General features: G+C 41.4%; 1 protein-coding gene across 1 annotated transcript in view; it reads right to left on the reverse strand.

Annotated features, from left to right (window-relative positions):
• Positions 1-20,237, reverse strand: part of COL25A1 (collagen type XXV alpha 1 chain) — a 269,550-nt gene that overhangs the window by 137,321 nt on the left and 111,992 nt on the right. The window lies entirely within an intron of this gene.

Raw genomic sequence — 20,237 nt, forward strand, 5'->3', positions numbered from 1 at the left:
GACTCTAACTATCAAAATACAGTTTGAACAAAAAGCATATTTAGCCCAAGGCCAGGATTGGGCAGGTATAGTTGGGCATTTGCCAATAACCATATCCCACTGAAAGAAGAAGACTTTTCAGAGCTTCTAAAATTTTCTGTATTAGAAAGCACTACTGCACTATAAGTAAAAGAGAGGTTATTCTGAAGTTCACAACACAATTTAAAGCATACATTCAGCTATCAAATATATCTGTGTAACATATTAGTGCCAAGGAATCAAGCAAAGTCATTTTAAAGGAAGTACGAAAACTTTGTAATATTTGTTTCTGCCAATCTGCCTGCCAGTAAAGGAAGATATTTCATCTTTACTCAATCTAGCTGCCATAACTGTAGACTAACAACAGACAACATCTCTTGACTATGAATAATTTGACAAAGTCTACATATAAATATTAAACAGGGGCAGATCAGAAGCCTATAGAATGTCATTCATTATCTCCACCCCCCCTCTTCCCGAGAACAATGGCCACCTATTGATACATCTGTTGTATGGTCAGGTGTTTTATGAATGAAGCCATCTTAGAACGGAACCAGGCAACTTGTAAAAATACATGAGGGATTTCGCCAAGTATATAATAATCAGCTGTGTTGAAAGCTGTACAATGATTAAGTGCTTTAGGATGAGGATAGATGCGTAGACAAAAGAAGCAAATGTAAGAAAGCCATTCATAACCTTCACAGGAGGAGTCTATACTCCCTAGAGCTTTAGCATAATGAATACAGGGTATTTTGATAGAGCATCATGCAGAGATTTATGCATTGCCCACTGAAGAAATATCAGGAATGGATGGGAAAGATGTGGGAGAGGAGCACTTGGACCTTGGTTGTTCTTGGAACATTGCTGCTGAAAGAAGCCCAGGATTCTTCCACAGCTGCTCTTTCATATACCTTTACTCCATAATTGCATACTTAATAGCTTCAGCAGAACTTCTGATTGCCACTCTAGGCATACTCATTGCCATTAATGCTCCTGATTTAGGCTTCCAACTACATCTAACTTAAATAAATCCTCATCCTCCTTTGAGAATTTTTTTTTAAAAAAAAGAATAACAAAGCTCTTTCTTTACACTAATCTGTTTCAGAACAAAAACATAGACTAACTTTTACAGAAAAACAGAGCTAGTTGCATAAGTGCTTTTAGCATTAGATAACGTCTATAAAAATACATTTCCCCCTTTTTCAGATGTATTTTTAATTATGTCAGCAGGTTTTTCACCATCCGCCACTGGCAAGAGCCCTTTTCACACCTTCAAAAACCATGTGGGCTCAACGTGTAAAGGAGAAGTATGAGCTTGCCTGATCACCCTGTTCTTGGTGTCCATATGTTGACTGGCAGGTAAAAACAGAACTCCCTTATACAGTTGGTTCATGTGTGCATGCCAGATTCATAACCAGGAACCATGAAAAATGCAAGGCCTTGATCAAGCAGACTGTATTCATATCTAAGTTGTATGCACGTAAACTCAGTTCAACATATGGAGGTTGGACAGTCATAGTCATATTCACTTTTCCACAAGTTGAACCCTGTACCTCTGCTTCTGCTGTCCCCACTATGGTCTTTCTTCTTTTGCCCTTCTTTCACACAGTGGTAAGCCAGGCACTCCACTACAACATTGCCCAGCCCACACAGATGCTCTTCCCATGCTATTACCATCCTTCATGGCGGAGGTCAGAGGATCATAGTGACAAATGAGACCTCCAACACTGACCTCCATTCAATGTTGTAGAGTTACAGGTGCACAGATTCTTTGTGGCATGTGATATATGTGTATTTCTCCATTATGCAAGGGCTGCATTTTCTGGACAGAAAAGTTGGGGAAGAGGTACTAAAGGCAAAGTGAGAGATGGTCAAAAAATACAGCAGGTCTCAGGAACAGAGCGAGAAAAGATGGGTAACAGGATGCAGCAGGATATGCGGGAAAGCTAATGAGGGCTGAGGGTCTCTTATGTATTTATTTCATTTACCGGTATATACTGCCATTCTTCTGCAGTGGAACTCAAGGCAGCATACAAAGGCTTTCCAGCTGGTCTCCAATCCTGGCTGGGTAAGACCCAAGCCTACTCAGCTCTAGCAAGATTGCTGCAATCATGTGCCTTCAAACCATCTCCTAGGACTAGCATTTGTGCTAGGCTAGCATCACTAATATTTAATTTAAAACCTTGGAAAGGAGCAGTGGTGACCTGAGAATTAACGTAGAGCAAGTTTTGTGAACAATGTTCTGGTGCATCTAAGGCAGGCATCCCCAAACTCGGCCCTCCAGGTGTTTTGGGACTACAATTCCCATCATCCCTAGCTAACAGAACCAGTGGTCAAGGATGATGGGAACTGTAGTCCCAAAACATCTGGAGGGCCGAGTTTGGGGATGCCTGATCTAAGCCCTTACACTGGGAATATGTCATCATATCTGGTGTGTGATCTAAATCAGAATGGAGTAGTCCACAAATAACAGAAGGCAGCTGAGTATAGTATTATCTTCCTGTCCTCAAGTATTTGATACAGCAGCCTCCTGTCACTTAGTGATATGACAGAGGGATCCATTCTCCTCCTCTTCTCCAATAATTTTGTGTTCCCATTAACTTCGTCTTAAGTCTCTTAATTCCACAAAAAAGGAAAAGCAAGCTTTTTTAAAAAAAGGTTGAGAGAGTGTTTGTTCCCAACCACAGTTCAATGTAGCAGAGAAATATCAAATCAGATTATTACTTATGCTTTTGGCACTACCTATTGATTACATAAAATTGTTTTGTTCTCATTACATGTGAAATGGCAAGTGCTTGCTACCAAAAGGTCTCATCACTTCTGTAACTTGCAATCACTGCTTACTGCTGATTTTCTATTGCAGCACCAGCAGGTGATTAATGAGACTATTTCAAGTGCCTTAAATCTGGATGCTCAATCTCAGGACTAAGTTCTCACAATTCCACATGAGAGTCAATGTACTCTACAAAAAGTGTGCCCTGGCACCTAATTATGAGCCGTTATCTATTCTAGTCGCACAGCATGTGCTTATGATGTGTGTTGCTGAGGTTTCCCTTCTGCCTTTGAATATATGAATTTGATACATAAAAGGAAGCCCTCTGTCTACCACTTCTGTAGCCCCTGCCTACATCCTAAAAAATAATAATGGTGAACATACCTTTTGTGAACCAAAATGGTATTTTCTTCTCTTCAAGTGTTCATTTCTTCCCATACTTCAAGCTTTGAAAGAATGACTCAGTGGCATCCTGAAATGGCTTCTTTACAAAGTGCAACTCTCCAGCTTAAAAGTCACAATTAAGAGCAAGAATAGCAGGAGGATAACTTTATTCATTCAGCAGCTCCAAGGAAAGTTTCAAACATATGTACAGCCTCTGCTTCCTTTCTTGTAAAATCCAGGATTGAGACAAAAATATACATTTATTCTACCAACTGTTGGAGATTCATTCCCCGTGTTTGCATTCATGGGATTGTTGTCTATCACATGACTGTATATGTGTTTACATTCCACAGAGTGTGGAGTTACAAAGACAGGATGTTTGTGTTACTGTGTGTTCCTGAAGTGGGACTATTGTCCTTTGTTCTTTCTTTTTGCTGCCTGATGCTAGAGAGAGAGGGAGCCATGTTGCAGTGCTCTGTGTGTGTTTATATGTAAACAAACATAATTAGTCAAATGCTGAGTTGCTCTGTTATGCAATTGCGCAAACTCTGCGGGTTCCGTAAGTGTGCTGATGTCAGTTGGCATCAGTCGCTGTGATGTTCAGGCTGAAGAAAGCTTTTGAAGCTCCTGAACGATTGACCAGGAAGGAGAGAACATGCCAGTTGCGCATGTGTCTCTGCCAGGGTCCTACTCGCAAGTAAGAGATCCTAACACCAACATCCCTATTCAGCAATACCCAATTTACACAGACTGGTTATGATCTGGTTGAGGTCACCACCTTTCATCCCTCCCCTTTATCATGTCCACTTATTGCAAAATGAACAACAGTAATAGTTTTTGTGTGTGGCTGTGAGCAAAATCAAGGCACAACCCCTGAAATGAAGTCAACAGATTAGCTCTTCATCTTCTCTGTGCACCTTAGAATAATTATCCAGCTCCTAAAGCAACATGTCTTGACACACCTTTTCAAGAAGGTATGCGAAAGTTCCACAAGAATTTCCTTGGCATTAACATAATGCCACAAAAAACAACATATTCAAGCAACAGAGGCTACTGGCACAGTTTGCTGCATTGTACTGGACAGCAGGGGAAGGGGGACTCAAGAATAGGCTTATCAGACAGTGAGTAATGGAACACCTGCTGCCACCTATAGTCTTTCTGAATCTGTGCTATACAGTTTCACCATTCACAGCACTGGGGCGTAAGTAATGCTCGAAGGCCAAATATGGGCCTGTCTGTCAACCACCCAGCGCTTGAACTAAATGTCCCATGTAGCTGATGATGCTGTGATATTCAGAAAATGTAAGAAACATGGTTGGAGCCCCATCCCCAAGCAATGGTTTTAGCGATGCATGCTGTGGCATTATCCCTACTTTCTGTGAAACGCATTTTCATTACAACAGCGCCACATACACCGAGTCAATATGGCTCTCAGGATTACACAACCCCCCCTCCCCCCTTCCTGTTGAATTTATTGCAGGCATGGAACGGAGAACCTCAAGCTCAAACACAAAACATGATGGCAGCAGACAAAAGTGCTCCAAGGCATCCAGACCTCGCCCTTCCCAGCTAATACCAGCAAGATCAGCTGCCAGTCTCTAGCCTAATGTACTAGTTACTGTCCACCTACTCAGATAATAGTTTGCACAGGTGCGAGATTTCTGTGCTCTTGCACGTTCCCAGCGGAGACAACAGGAGCTCTTTCTCATCTGTCAAGCGCAGGGTGGCTATTTCAGTTTCAGAAACCCTTTTGCCTTCCCTCCTCAACATCACGGACGAGGTCAAGACAAGTATTCCCCAATAAAACACAGAGGGCTTACAAGCCTTATGGCACAATGTAACTGAGATCATCAGGAGGGTTAAGTGTCTTCAGCTCTCATTAAAGAAAGGGTTGAGTTTCAGCCTATGAAGACCTGGACAGGTATTCTCGCTGCAGTGCCAGACACGCAAACCACAATTATGACCAGGTCATGTTGTCTCTGGTTACTTTCTTTAAATCCTTTTCACAACTGTATTCATTTATTTAAAACTGTTGTTTAATATATTGCTGCCTGCAAATAAAAGCCATTTGGGTACTGTAATATTACTTTATTGCTATATGGTAAGAGGGAGGGAGAAATGGGCAGACTAAGATGACTAATTTTCTGCATATTAGAACCAACTATTTTTTAAAATAATAATAATAATAAATAAACAAATTCATATGCACACCAGTGCAACTTTTCTTTCGTACAAATCGTAAGTGGGCAAGAGATCTTTCTCCAAGGAAATAATTCTTCCTTATGGGTAAAATGCACAAATTACCAAAGCATAAAGTTAGAAATCAATTTCCACCCCACTCCAGTGGTTTGCTGCTATGGGAGGTCACACTGGTAACTATTTGCATCAACCTGCATAGTAATTTATGCACTAAGTACAAACAATGAGCAGATTATGGATTGCATCCAATGACGCCATCCTTGTTAGCACATGGACTTCTGCCTGTGCAATTGACACAGTATACACTACAGTAATACCACCGCGAACGTCCACCTTGTCTAGTGTTTGCTTCAGCGAACGTCTGCAGCAAACCTGGAAGTACCGGAACGGGTTACTTCCAGGTTTGCCGCTTCACGCATGCTCAGAAACACAAACCACTCCGCGCACATGCACAGATGCGGCACTTCGCCCTGTGTCCTTTTCAGCTAGTGCCCAGGGCTCTGGAACGGATCCCAGTCGCAAAACAAGGTATGACTGTATATTTTCAACCAGGTATTATTATAAAGACTTTTAATTGTTAAAAAAAAGAAGAAGCTTTTTTATCCATGGTTGATTAGGCAAACTTTTCCCAGAGACTCATGTGAGGAACTGAATCAAATTGCTGAATCAATGCACTTCTGTATTTTTTAATATATATTTGTCAGATATTTTGAAACCAACAACAATCAGAAGTGGATTTATAGATTGTCTAAGCCCTTCTTGTTCATCTGCCAAAACTGACTTCTCTTTTAACCAGTCAGTTTATTATGAAGGTGCTTTACAAACTAACAGGATGAGAACTTGCTGGATCAACTTTAGAACCTTTTCTGAAATGTGGGGGAAATTACAACAATACAATCCAAGCATCAGATACTATACCTGTTGAATCAATAAAAGTAAATACAATTGCCAATAGAAAAGCCCATCAGCTAATATTCAATTTCAAAAATTCTGGAGGTATGAAATTTATACCTTTATTTGTTATTTAGCTGCAGGAGAAAATCCTTAACTGCAGTAACTGACATGGGAGGCCACTGGGATAGATTTTCTGGAATATCTCATGTTTGGTTAACCATAACATCACCATCCGTGAATAATGATTGATACATTTTTGAGCAGGAAATTTACCAAATTTTAAAAACCAGGTCTACACAAATGTGCCTAGGATTGCAGGCTTAAGTATTTTAACCACAAACTCAATAATGATTTACAAGCATGTGGTTTAATTACTAGCGTCAAGTGATTAAAAGAGTTGAGATATTTCAATTACAGCATTTTGCAGCTGACTATATCTATACTGAACTACGCTTTTTTCAGAAATTTGCAAGCAAGTGACAGAAATCTGATAGAGATCTGATAAGGCCATGGAGATGGATCCCATGAAGAAGAAGAAAATCCTGTGGTTAGATGCCAAATACTTTCTATTTTTTAAAAATGATGCAGCTCCTGCAGAAATGTGAAAGAAACTGCCATGTTTCAACAACCCCCTTCTCGCACACATTTTTGTATGGACAAAGAAAGCATTTTATGGTTTACCAGGAGCTTGAGTTCAAAGGAAGGAAATGGGGTGCCACCCTTCAAAAGAACAACTTTATTATTTCAGAGTTCACAATTATGCATTATTTATTGCTCAGCATTTTAAAGAAATATTGCTTTGCTACTTCCATTTAAAACACTGACGTCTCGCTTTTTAAGCCTGACAACTATTCCCCTCAGAAATTTGTTATTTCAGGAAAAGAGCATCATTCAAACTTATGTAAGAATGGTAACATTGGGTGACAACTAAAGAAATCTGTTCCTTTGGTGCAGAATTCTTCAATGCTTTGTTGCTTCCCAAAGCTGAATTTCTCTCTCATTAAATTCACCAGAGACTGTGCTAATGATAACCATTACGGTACTTTAGGTTGTGTGTATATATAAATGACACCCAAGGTACCATTTGAATGGTACTCTTTCCAGACCCCCAATTACCAATTTCATTATGTGTTATAGTTTCTAAGTCTCAAATAGCTGGGGGTTGGGGAACCAACCAACCACACTGTAGCGTTCCTTAATACTGTACCTTACAAAGAAATACATTACAGTGGTACCTCGGGTTAAGAACTTAATTCGTTCTGGAGGTCTGTTCTTAACCTGAGGTATCACTTTAGCTAATGGGGCTTCCCGCTGCCGCTACACGATTTGTGTTCTCATCCTGAAGCAAAGTTCTTAACCCAAGGTACTATTTCTGGGTTAGCAGAGTCTGTAACCTGAAGCGCCTGTAACCCGAGGTACCACTGTATTTCTAAAAGCTTTTACCCATAGACGCAAAGCTTTCAGGAACAAATATGTTTATAACATACAACTCTGTACCACATTTTCTGCATACAACTTTGCTAAACCATATTTGACATCTCTCCACCCCACACTCTTAGAGGAACCAATTCTAGTCTTCAATAGGCAGGGACAATAGCCAGGGCAGGGTGGACAATTAGTCATGTCCATTAATTTCAATGTGGCTACTCATCAGCCCCAGCCAGCATAACCAATGGCCAAGGATGATGATGAAAGCTTTAGCCCAACCTTAGCCCCCACCTCTGCAGTTCCTCCTGAATCTTCAGGCCATTCCCTTCTGCTGACGATCAGAGCTGTTTACACCACACAGATTGTCAGGCATCTTCTAAATGGAACTGCTTCCCTAAGGTGCACTGGAGAATGCTGGGCCAGTGATGATGTTAGCTTCAACTGCCAGGCCAGTCCGCATCTGTACATAGAATGAAGAGGAGGGGGTGCACCATCTTGTCCTTTGCCTCTGGCAACAAACTGTCTTAGACCAGTCTGCTCTTATCTTTAAAAGGCTGGTGTGTGTGTGTGAATTGACACACAGTAGGATTTCCAAGGATTTGCCACAAAGGTTTCATATATCTCATATTAGAACAACATAACCATCTGCAAACAGCTGATAAGTAGGTAGGGTGAGTTTCTGGTGTTTGTTTTTTTTAAGTGTCTTAATACATATTGAAGAAAGGCTAGCTCTCACAATAAAATACTACTGCCAAATTAGACAACCCTTAAATATCCTTAAATATTTGAGATTTTGTGTGTGTGTGTGTGTGCGCGCGCACGTGTGTGTGTGTCAGTATTTTACCACTACAGTATTGTAAACAATGGATTGTATCCATCAAAATCAATGGATTTAAGTTAGTCATGTCCATTGATTTCAATGTAGCTTTTCATCAGCCCCAGCCAGCATAACCAATAGTCAGAGATGATGGAAGTTGTAGTTGAACAACATATGGAAGGCCACAGGTTATTACACACACACACACACACACACACACACACACACACACACTTATGCTTAAGAAAAGTTGGTCATGGAATCAACTAGAAGGGAAGCAACCTTGCACTGAATTCAAAGTGTGAGTTACAAGTGACCTGAACTGTAGCCAAATTATTATCAAATTCAATACATATTTAAGTGGGCCAGGAAAATCCTATACATTCTCATTTGACTTTTAAAAAAACAAACAGCATTTCTCAAACACATCAAGGAAAAAGAATTTCAGAGGGAGAGTGAAATGGGTTCAGTCTCTCCATAATGATCGGAGGTTACTTAAAACTGCAATAACATAATGTCAAGCTAGAATATGTACCACAGATTAGAAAACAAACCATCACCTCCAAGAGGATGCAAGTGTGGTTAACATGGAAGCTATAAAAGGCAAGAAAGCTTCCTTCAGAAAATGGAAGTCTTATACTAATTGAGGGGTGTGGGAGACAAAACACAAAACCTGGCACCACAAATGCAAACTGAAGCAAGGGAAGCACACAAAAAAGTATTTGAGGAGTATATTACTAAAGACATTCAGACTAACAAGAAAAATGAAAATACATCAGAAGTAGCAAAAAGAGCCAGGAGGCAACCAGACTGTTAGATGAAAAGGAGTGAAACATGTGCTAGAGAAGGAGGAGTCTGCAGAGAAACTGAACAAATTACTAGCATTCCCTCCACTTCTACGCATTAAGCTCACATGACTGCATATATGTGTGTGGTGCTAAAAAAATCAAACAATCCATTCAACCCGGAAATGGTGTGGTTGAGGAGTAAGTGATACTTACAAGCCAAGACACATGCTGAGACATTAAATACACAGGAGGGGAATGTTCAAATAAAAGCTTTGGTTGCTTGGGTCATTTCTGCTGTTGGTAATCTGTCTTAGTTAATGTGCTGTATATAACACTGGAGAATTAGAATTTTATGATTAGGGAGTAATCTACTCAAAATGACTAAAACATGTACATTGTTGGAGACCTGTCACAGATTCTGCTGTATGCTGGCAATATGTAGCAGTTAGGCATCTCATGCTAGAGACCAGCTGAACTCTGCACTTTAATGGAATTTAAGCTGTCTAATTGGATGTGGGACTGCAGCCCAGGATATTAGCAGCTCTGCCGATATTACTCTCTCTACTAGCTGGTTTGTAAATGGAAGCATCTGATCTTGTTCCAAAGGGAGCGTGGTTTAGCAGTACTGGCATAGATACAGCAAATGCTAGGGATGTGCAATCACTTTAGCAGAAACTCAGAATGAAAGCAGCTTGATTAAAAAAAATGTGGGGGGTAATCTGAATCAGAGGGTCGTCGGAGGCATCCCAAACTGAATCTGAGTCATCCCAAAGTCACATTAGTGATTCAGAGATGAACAGAGACACAATGAGTATGTAGAAATTGATACTTGCCCCCACCCCAGCAATACTCTCCATTAAAGGAAAATGCTAGGGAGGAGAAAGGGCGAAAAGAGAGGAGGCAGTGCCGTTTTGTGACTGACAAGTGTAGCTTTTAACCAAGGGCTATCATTTTCACTTCCAATCACCATGATTTGGTGATGTCAACAGAAAACCAGAACAAAAAAACTATTTTTTTCTTTTCTTTTTTTAAAAGCACAATGCCTTGACCCCTTCACCAATCCTATTCGAAAGTGACTTTGGTCATTTTCATGGTCAATTGTTTGCCACAGGCAGGTTCATATGGGTGTAAATTGTCTTTCAGAAAAACACATGGTTCCAAACAATTCAAAACTTTAATGGTCAGTACTAACAACTTTAAATTGATTCTGGGAAGTTATGGTTAACAAACGCAGCTGTGACAGAAAGCTCGGCTAAACCAGAGTTTGGTGATGCAGTGCCTCAGAATTTCACCAGAGTGCTGGGCTATAACCTCACTCTGACTGGCTGCAGGTACAGCTAGACAGAGGGATAGGAAGTCAGCACTTTGGGAGGGAAAAAATAAAGAGCACTGGAGAGTTGATAGTGTTTGGGTTCTTGATGTTCAGCTGGATAGCTGGATATCTCCTGAGATATGTGTGTAAGATCCACTCTGAGGAAAATATCTGTAGCCAGAAAAGGAAGTCTCTGAGCTCAGTCTAAAAGGCAGAGATTAGTGTCTTTTTACGAGTATACAGAAAAGGGGGGGGGAACTGGGATGCTGAATTAGGAACAGGTGAAGCAGAGTTGTGAGGGAACATTTTACTTGGGTCTCCATTCAGTAATTTATAGTGATTTATAGAAGGTTGGGAAATTGACACCTTATTTAAGAACCCAAGTATTAAGACCTAAACATTTAAGCTTAAGCAGCAGAAGTGAAATAACTGAAAAGCTGTGTGTTTACTATCTTTTATGGAAGCTTTTAGCATCCACTAAATTTAATATACATAAATAAGTTACCTGCTTCTATCTCGTGAGACATTCTTTGGTTTATGCATTTTGTTCTCTCTCTCTCTCTCTCTCTCTCTCTCTCTCTCTCTCTCTCTCTCGTTTAACTTCCCTAAGTCTCCAAGTACAAGCTTTATTTAGAAAAAGCAAAAAAAGAAGAAAAGAAAATGTAGTAGTTAAAAGCAGGCATGCCCCAGCAGCTGATACAGAATTGGTATAATGTAATAAAACCACCTAGCTGCTGGAAACTGAATTTTGCACCAGCTGAAGTTTCTGGACTGTTTTTGAAGGCAGTGCTTCTTAAGAGGGCATTTGTTACGTACATAGACAATCTGAGGCTTGCACATGCAGTTGCCCCAAAATATTTAATCTGGGTTAACAATTTTGCTGCATGATTTCTTCTTCTAAGAAATGGCTCCCTTGACAGACTTGCTAGTGACCTAAGTACCCTATTTTTATGGTTCATCTGCTGTAATCGTTTTTATTCCAGAAAAGCACAAGCTTGCTACTGAGCAGTAATAGGGCTATGTTTTTGGAAGACAGAAAGCAAGAGCAGGGAACTAAGGTTGGAGGCAGAGAACAATTTCCAGAACAAATTATAATCCTGTGTGAATATCGCCTGCGGCATCCAATACAAGGATCCAATCAAGAATGGATGATTGCCACATTAAATTTCACTACACGATGCAGGTTAGAAGCATTGCTGCTTTCTCAAGCAATTATCGAAAGGTTATCAAAATTCCAGTGTTGATTCCTTTCACCTCTCCCCCTTACATGTTTTATTGTAAGCGCTCTCATTTAGAGTAATAAATTGCTATTCCATGTTCATCTAAGGTGAATTCCACACAGCCATAATATCAGCTGAGGTAGCTCACAATAAAGCAGACAACTTTCACACAATGTTAACAAGTTGGGACTTTCTGAAAATAATACTGCCAGTCTCTACAGTTTCAGAAAATTTAAAACTAACAAAATCAAAGATTATAAGAGTCTACTTTTAAGTTATAGCCTTTCTATCCTGGTATGCAGCAGCAACTCAGCCAAAAATATTCAGGGGGGGGGGACACTTTAAAATGTAGTTTGAGAGAATATGCACATTCAAAAACATATTTTGAGATAAATAGCCATTATGTACACATATTTTAGCTATAGCTACTTTGTTTGAAGATATTTCAGTTACAAAAGAGAAACATTTTATTAACCGTTTTTTTAATTCTCTTTTTATTTATTCTCTTTTCGTAACCAGTTACGAGAGAGAAACATTGTATTCAGAATTCATTTCAAACGTAACCCATATTTGCATATTCTCCTTTTCAGAGTGATCAGATATCGAATTCACTGAAAGCATTGCACAAAATGCATTATAAACCAGAAGACATGTTTAAGATAGAGTTTAGCAAAGCTTTTTACACGTACCGGCTTTTAGAGTCAACATATACTACCAGAAAAACGGCCATTTCCCCAATATATCACACTTAAAATTAAAGTACAAAGTGGCCCTAATTTGCATGAATATTTCTCACACTTTGCGAGACCTACCTTCATAGGTGGTTCATGGGGGTCATTTCCACTTGTTACACTAATTGCAGTTTGGCTGCTATTAACAAAAGGTCCATTAATTCAAGCTGTGTACTTGGAATAGAGAACAATAACCAGGTTCAAATGGAGCACAGATCCTGCAATGGACTTAATGTAGCTAAAGCCTGGATTACATTTGGGCAAGGTTCAGAGAATATGCAAATATGTTCCTCTGCTGGCACACCTCTTCCAATACTTATCAGGCTGTTTCTTGTTAATATAATGTATTTTAACTGGATCAATTATATTATACTGTTACTACCTAAAAGTGATTTCTCCACATGCATATTTTGAGAATGAATTTCACTAAAGAGTCACAGAAAGCACTCCCTAGACAAGGGGTGAGGAATATGTGGCCTACCATATGTCTAGCTCCCATCAGCCCCAGCTAGCATGGCCAGTGATCAGGAAGAAAGAAGCCACAGTGCTAGCTTTCTGGCAGCGGTGTCACTGCTGCTTACAGGGTGAGGAAGACAGCTATTTAGGTACAGTGTCCATTCAGGTCCAAGCCCAGCCTTCCTGATTAGTGGCAGCAATGCTACTGTTGGGAAATTGGCACTGTGACTCCTTCCCACTGGGTAAGCCACTTCTGATGAGAGCTATAGCCCTGCAACATCTGGAGAACCATGGGGACCCCTACCCCTGCCCTAGACATGAGCTAAGTACACTTCAGGAATAAAGTGTTCTCCTGAAAATATGAGATACACGTTGAAGGTACATAAAACGGCAGCGAGTGAGTCAAGGAACATCTTCCATAACACCTCAAGAAGAGCAGTAGCCAGGCTAGTTTATTAGAGTCATTCTTAAGATACCACAGCACACCTTTTCATTTCATTCTATGAAAGGAGAGCACAGAAAATAAATGCACATGCCGCAATCCAGAGATGTTCACCTGCAACAAGACGCTAGATAGATAGATAATCTTTATTGTCATTGTCCCATACAGAACAACGAAATTGAAAAAAGCCAGGGCCGTCTTAAGCACCTTTGGCGCCCTGGCGCCGTGGTGTGACGGATCCCTCTGCCACCGCCCCCCCGCCGCCACCCCGTTTTCCAGCCCGACGGGCAGGCGGGCTTGGGGCGCGGCGGAGCGGGTGGGCAGGTGCGGCTGCGTGGCACCCCCCTGGCAGGCCGGCGCCGTGGCGCCCTGCATCACCCAGCCTGGCCGTAGAGCCGGCCCTGAAAAAAGCTCTACATCAGACATTCAAAACCAACAAATCCTGATTAGCCCCCACAGACTCTGGTACCCCACAATTAAATGCAATATGCTCCCATAAGGACTACCTTACACAGCATTTAAAACCAAAATCACATTTGGATAAAAACTGTTTCTCAGGCGGGTACTCCTAGTCTTCATAACCCTGTACCTTCTTCCAGAAGGCAGAAGCTGAAAGAGATCATTTCCACTATCCTGCGCTATCTCTGCAGCTTTCTTGTGGCACCTGGAAGCATAGATTTGATCCAAGGTAGGAAGAGTGCACCCAATTATTCTCTCCGCAATCTTTACAACCCTGGACAGCATTGTTTTTCTCCTGGCTGTGCAACTCCTGAACCTCACACACAGACCATAAGTTAATATACTCTCAACAGAACAATGGTAAAAAGCCGTCAACAGGTCCTTTGAGAGATTGTTTTTCCAGAGAATTCTCAGAAAGTATAACCTCTGCTGTGCTCTCTTCATCAGGTCTTTGCTGTTTTCTCCCCAGGTTAGGTCCTCTCTCAACTCCATTCCCAGAAATCAAAACACCGAGACCTGTTCCACACACTCCCCCTTAATAGTAAGTGACTGAATATTCGATTTACATTTCCTAAAGCCCACAATAATCTATTTTGTGAAACTACTTATGCTTCCAGAAATCCTGCAAATGTTATATATGGGTGCTCATTAAAATCTGCACCGGGTAATGATGCAGAGAAGCAGAGTCATCGAACCTGTATTGTAGGTGCTATAGTGTCACATTGAAACATGTGTGGCCATGCATCTATGGCCATGTGGATCCACTGCTCTAGCCATGATCTGTGCGCAGTGAATGACATTTGGCAAAAACCGTATACACATGGAGAATGATCACCGGATCTTTTCCTAGAACAAACCCTGCTTTTCCACAGAACTACTAGTGTGCACATAGGACAACTGATGTATTGGATAATGGCTCTTTCCTCTATTCTCATCTTTAGTTTTAATTACTGGTCAGTTCTTGCCATGTAAGTTTCATCAACTGAAATAATGTCATCCCTAGCAAACAGCAAATTTCATTCCCAAGGCAGTAAATGACATTCATTGGAAATGATGAGACAACAGCATCCGCAGACACACAGATGGTCTATCGATTTTCATACGGACTCCTCCACACCAAGACACTTTATCATTCTTCAGCAGAGTTTATGCAAAGGGTTTTTCATTGCTTTCGACAGCACTTCGCAGTCCTTCATCAAAATCATGTACTCCTTGAGAAGCATTCTGGAGTTATAGCATGAATCTTTTCTTTAAAAGAGTCACAGTGGTGGCAAATTGCTTAGGTCTGTACCTGGACTTGAAAGCTGTTGTGTGGGAAAGTGTCTGAACACAGAAGTACATGTGAAAGTGGTAACCTGAGGCGGAATGTGATGGTTGGACAGAGGTGAGTGATTTAGGAACATTACACCAGGAAACAGAGAGAGAGAGAGTATCTGAGAGAACACAGGTCGGAGAGTCTGGCGAAGGAAATGCTTTTGTTTAAGGCACTGCATCTTGCTGAGCCAAGGATCAGAAAAAAACTTTGTCCGAAGACATTGATTTAGAAGACATGAATAGCCACCTGCTGCAGGCCCAGTTACTGGAATGCCTCCTAACATGGAAGGAAATGCCTGCAAATCTAATCCAATTGTCACTGACATTCTAACAGATGTAACACTTTCCACCTCCCCGCCCCCAAAATAACAATTAAGGTTTTGGGTTGTTGTTGTTTTTTAAAATAGTAATGAGTTAGCTTTGATCCTATCCTACCTCTGATCACTAACACCTGTTTGTGAGAAGCACAATAGGTGAAAGGAAGCACCACTGCACCAGACTTCTAATGCTAGTGTTGTTTTCGTTTTGCAAAAAAATCGCACTCTTCAAGAAAGGCAAGCAACAGTCCCAGATACTTCTTTAAAACATCACTGCTAAAGTCAGTGTAGTGGCTAGGGTGTTAGATTATGGCCAGGGAGACCAAGGTTCCAATCCTCACTCAGCCATGAAAGTCACTGTGTAACCTTGGGCCAGTCACACAATCTCTGTCTAATCCACGCACAGGGTTGTTGGGAGGGTATAAAGGTAAAAGTAAGGGACCTCTGGACAGTTAACTCCAGTCAAAGGCAACTATGGCGTTATGGCGCTCATCTCGCTTTCAGGCCAAGGGAGCCAGTGTTTGTCCACAGACAGCTTTCCAGGTCATGTGGCCAGAATGACTAAACCGCTTCTGGTGCAATGGAACACCGTGACGGAAGCCAGTGTGCATGGAATCACCGCTTACATTCCTACCGCAGTGGTTTATCTACTTGCACTGGTGTGCTTTTGAACTGCTAGGTTGGCAGAAGCTGGGACAGAGCAACGGGAGCTTATCCCACTGTGTGGATTCGAATCACTGACCTTCCGATCGCAAGCCCAAGAGGGCTAAGTGGTTTAGATCACAGCACCACCCGCTCCCCTTTGGCAGGGTATAAAATGGGGTAGAGGAACTCTGAAGAAATGACAATAAAATATGAACACCATTTCCCTTGCTCTAGAATTTAAAGATAAATGGGCAACAGTTATCTTGTATAGCAATCCATTTGTAGCCAGTTATCTTGGTTTGGAGGGGAAAACCTGTGGGTGGAAAAATGAAATTAAAATTTGATTCAGTTGTATTTGTGTGCCTAGACAGAGGTATTTTTAACGGCCTTCATAGGCGTTCACACCCACCAGTGTTTATATGTGTAATACTAGTTAGGGCATTAATTTGTTGGGCTGAACATAACTAGGATAAATTTCAATAAAACATATACTGTATTTAACTGCAAGTGTATATACATTATGTCATATAGAACAGTGCAAGAAAAATCCAAGAAGTTCCTCCTCACAAAATTGGGAAAAATACATGAGGCTACATGAAGGGTCATTTAAGAAATAAGTTAGGGTGTGTGGCCAATTTCATTCACCTCAAAACACACACACACACACACACACACACACACACACTATTCCATTTAAAACCGTTTCCAGATTATTGTTGAAGAAAGAAATAAGCTCTACCTATGACCTTGGAATTTTCTAGGTTTCCAAGCTAAGAAACTAGATACTAGGTATGTTTTTGTGCTGGGAGTTTCCAGCAGGACAGGCACCTTCCTTCGTCTCTGGAGAGCTTTTGTCTGTAGTTAGAAGCAGCAGAATAGCTGACCTCATTCCAGAAAAGGTAACCTTTCCATACAGGACACAGATTAGAAGCTGCAAGCCCCAAATTTGAACCAAAACGATACAGTGCTAAAGGACATGCCTTGATGGGCCCACAATACTAACTGAAGACAATTGGATCAGGGCTATTGATTAGGCAGTGGGGCATGCAGTGATACCAAACTGGATCTTATCAAGTGAAAGGCCTGGGTTTAGGTATCTCATTCAGAAATGTGATGGCTTTGAAGTTGAAAAATAACTGATTCCACAAAATCTGTCTCAGCTGGAGAGAGAGAGATGAGGAGGATGGATCTCTAGTAGGCATAAGAAACAGGAAAAGGTTTATTCGGCAAGGAAGCAGAAAAGGAAAACAAAGGAACACGGGGGTTTCGAGTTGATGACTTGCTCATAGGATGTGTTTTCTTCCACAGGAAAATCTTCTGGCAGGAGATTGTAATAGAACGTGAAAGGACAATGATTAAACAGTTGGTGCGGAGAGGAAAAGGGCTTGGGAAGGAAGACTGAAGAGAGTTCTCCAACAAATCAGTCTTCTCTTTTTCAAACATAAAGCCTCCCAGCTAGGTGAGCAGATTGGACCTCCATGGCCAAATACCAACCACAGTTCTGTGTGAGTCATTAATACCACCAGGCACCAGAGCCAGATAACCACAATGTCTCCAGATCAACATTTTAATTGAGGATCCAGCAGGAAGTGCTGGTGGGGAGACAAAACCAACAAAAACGACTGTCCAGGTCTGTCTGAACTAGGAAAAAAAGGTGACTATACTCACTGTACTGGAAAATTGAGTAGGACAAAGGAAATGAACCATTAGCTGTTACACACATATCAATTACAAGTGATTGACTTTGCAGGTTCAGCTTCCAAAATGGAGCTTGTATATCTAAAATGGCTATCAATTGGGCCAGATTATAAGACTAACAACTCACACCGACCTTCCTCCATCACAACAATTGACCCTGAAATTCTAGAAACTGAGAAGAATAAAGATAAAAGTTAAGCCAAAAAGACCCACTCCCCCCCCAAAAAAAACCATGGCTTCTTAACTTGGCAGGAGGGGGCAAAAAACCTCCAGCTATTCATAATATCTCGACATCCTCCAGAAACAAATCTTGGTTTCTCTTGGACTCATTTGTACTCTTTGCTTCAATAGCCTTCTCGGGTAACATATTCCATCTGTTTATTATCCTTGCACAGAAACAGACAAAAATTTCTCATTGAGCTGACATCTGGCTGTCTCCCATAGAAACTCAGACACTCTGTGGTCCTCCTGGGTCTTCCCTTCACACACACTAAGCCATTTAAGCTACCACTGAAGTTTTTCTTTTAGTGTCCCTAGCGAGAAATGCATAACCAACAGTTCACTACACCTCACCCTATAAAAACACACAGCATTAAAACAAGGTTGAAATGTCATTAAACGGAAATGTTTAATATATCACATGGACCATGTCTCTTTTATGTTGTTAAAGTCTTTATTATTTCCTTTAGCAATTAAATGCTTTACAGGGTATGATTGCTGAACTTCAGAAAAAGGGACTTTGCTGTTAACATAGCTAAAATACTGCCCTGCCGTCAGGCGAGGACTGCAGAATTTGGAAACAGAACACAGTTCTTCAAAGAGCTCAGCCACAGATTTTCAGGAATTCTTACTGACAACTAAGGAGAGATATTAGAAACGTAGAGGAGACCCAGCAGCTCTCAGTGTGAAACATAGGCCTGGATTTTTGGAAATCAGCACTCACCAGGAAATGGTTTCATAACAACTCTTGCCAACTTTTGTGGCTCTGCTTGCACTCATGGGGAAAAGCTGGAGATCCTTGAACAGCCAAAACACTTGCATTAGCAAACTCTTGACACTGTCCAGCGCTAGGTACTACTGCATCATGCAATGGACAGGATGAAGTCTAGTCAGCAGAAAAACTGCCCACTTTACAAAGCACATATCCAATCCGGCCTTCTCTTCCACTTGCAACATGTACAAATCTTAGCATCCACGAGCAGAGAAAGTTGAGGGGTTTGTATGCAGTGGCAGAGGAAGGGGGGATGCAGTAGGTGCGGGCCGTCCCTGGTATCACCACTGACAGGGGTGACAAAATGGGGGGAGGCACTCACCGTGGGGCCTGCAGCAGGCCCAAGCCAGGCGTCTCTCCTGGGAGAGATGCAGTGGCTTGGGGGCGTGCAGGTTCCACCCTGCCCAAACGGTCCGCCCGCTGCCCTCCCCCCCCCCCAGCTATAGGGCGGCTGAGTGGGAGGAGGCAGGCAGACTCTGGAGACCCCGCAGTGCGCCCTGCCCTTATGAGCGGTTCGCCCCGCCCTCCCCCTCCCCTATGGGCGGCGCACCCTGCCGCTGGGCACGCCGCTACAGGCACCCGAGCAGCTTCCTCCGCCACTGTTTCTTGGTTACACAAGTGTAAAAACTAGCTGTTGTCTGGAAAGTTAAAGACAGTAGCACAACTTAATTACATTTTATGCATACAGCATACAGTTCCATCCTCTAACACCCATGTCCTAGCAGCAAAGACCCAGGTTTTTAACCTCAAACAGGAGTTCGATATAGATTTATTTTAGAATCCTAGTAAGTTCCCCCCAAGTTTTCTGTCGTAACTGATAATTGTAGATACAGGTAGGTAGCTGTGTTGGTCTGACGTAGTCGAAACAAAAGAAAAAAATTTCTTCCAGCAGCACCTTAGAGACCAACTAAGATTGTCATAGGTATGAGCTTTCGTGTGCATGCACACTTCTTCAGATACCTGAAGATATCTGAAGTGTGCATGCACACGAAAGCTCATACCAATGACAAACTTAATTGGTCTCTAAGGTGCTGCTAGAAGGAATTTTTTTATTTTGTTTTGATAATTGTAGAGTTAGATATTTAAGACTATACCCTTCAGCTTGTTATTGTGGCTACTTTTATTTCCTTTCGCTGTGGTATCTTAGCCTGTTCATCAATAAACAGCTTCTTGTTATGAGCCTACAAAGTTAGCCACCTTACATTATATTAAATAAATAAAAACTGAAAAATAAATATAGACTGACCAAAAGAGGAAGAGGAGTCTTATTTACCCAGGAAGATTTCAAAGGCACTGTATCATGGTCGTATATAGTCTTCATGGTCTTCAAAAGGCCTTGAGAAATCTGCCT

This window comes from Zootoca vivipara, chromosome 9 (genome assembly GCF_963506605.1).
Source record: "Zootoca vivipara chromosome 9, rZooViv1.1, whole genome shotgun sequence".
NCBI classification, from domain to species: domain Eukaryota; kingdom Metazoa; phylum Chordata; class Lepidosauria; order Squamata; family Lacertidae; genus Zootoca; species Zootoca vivipara.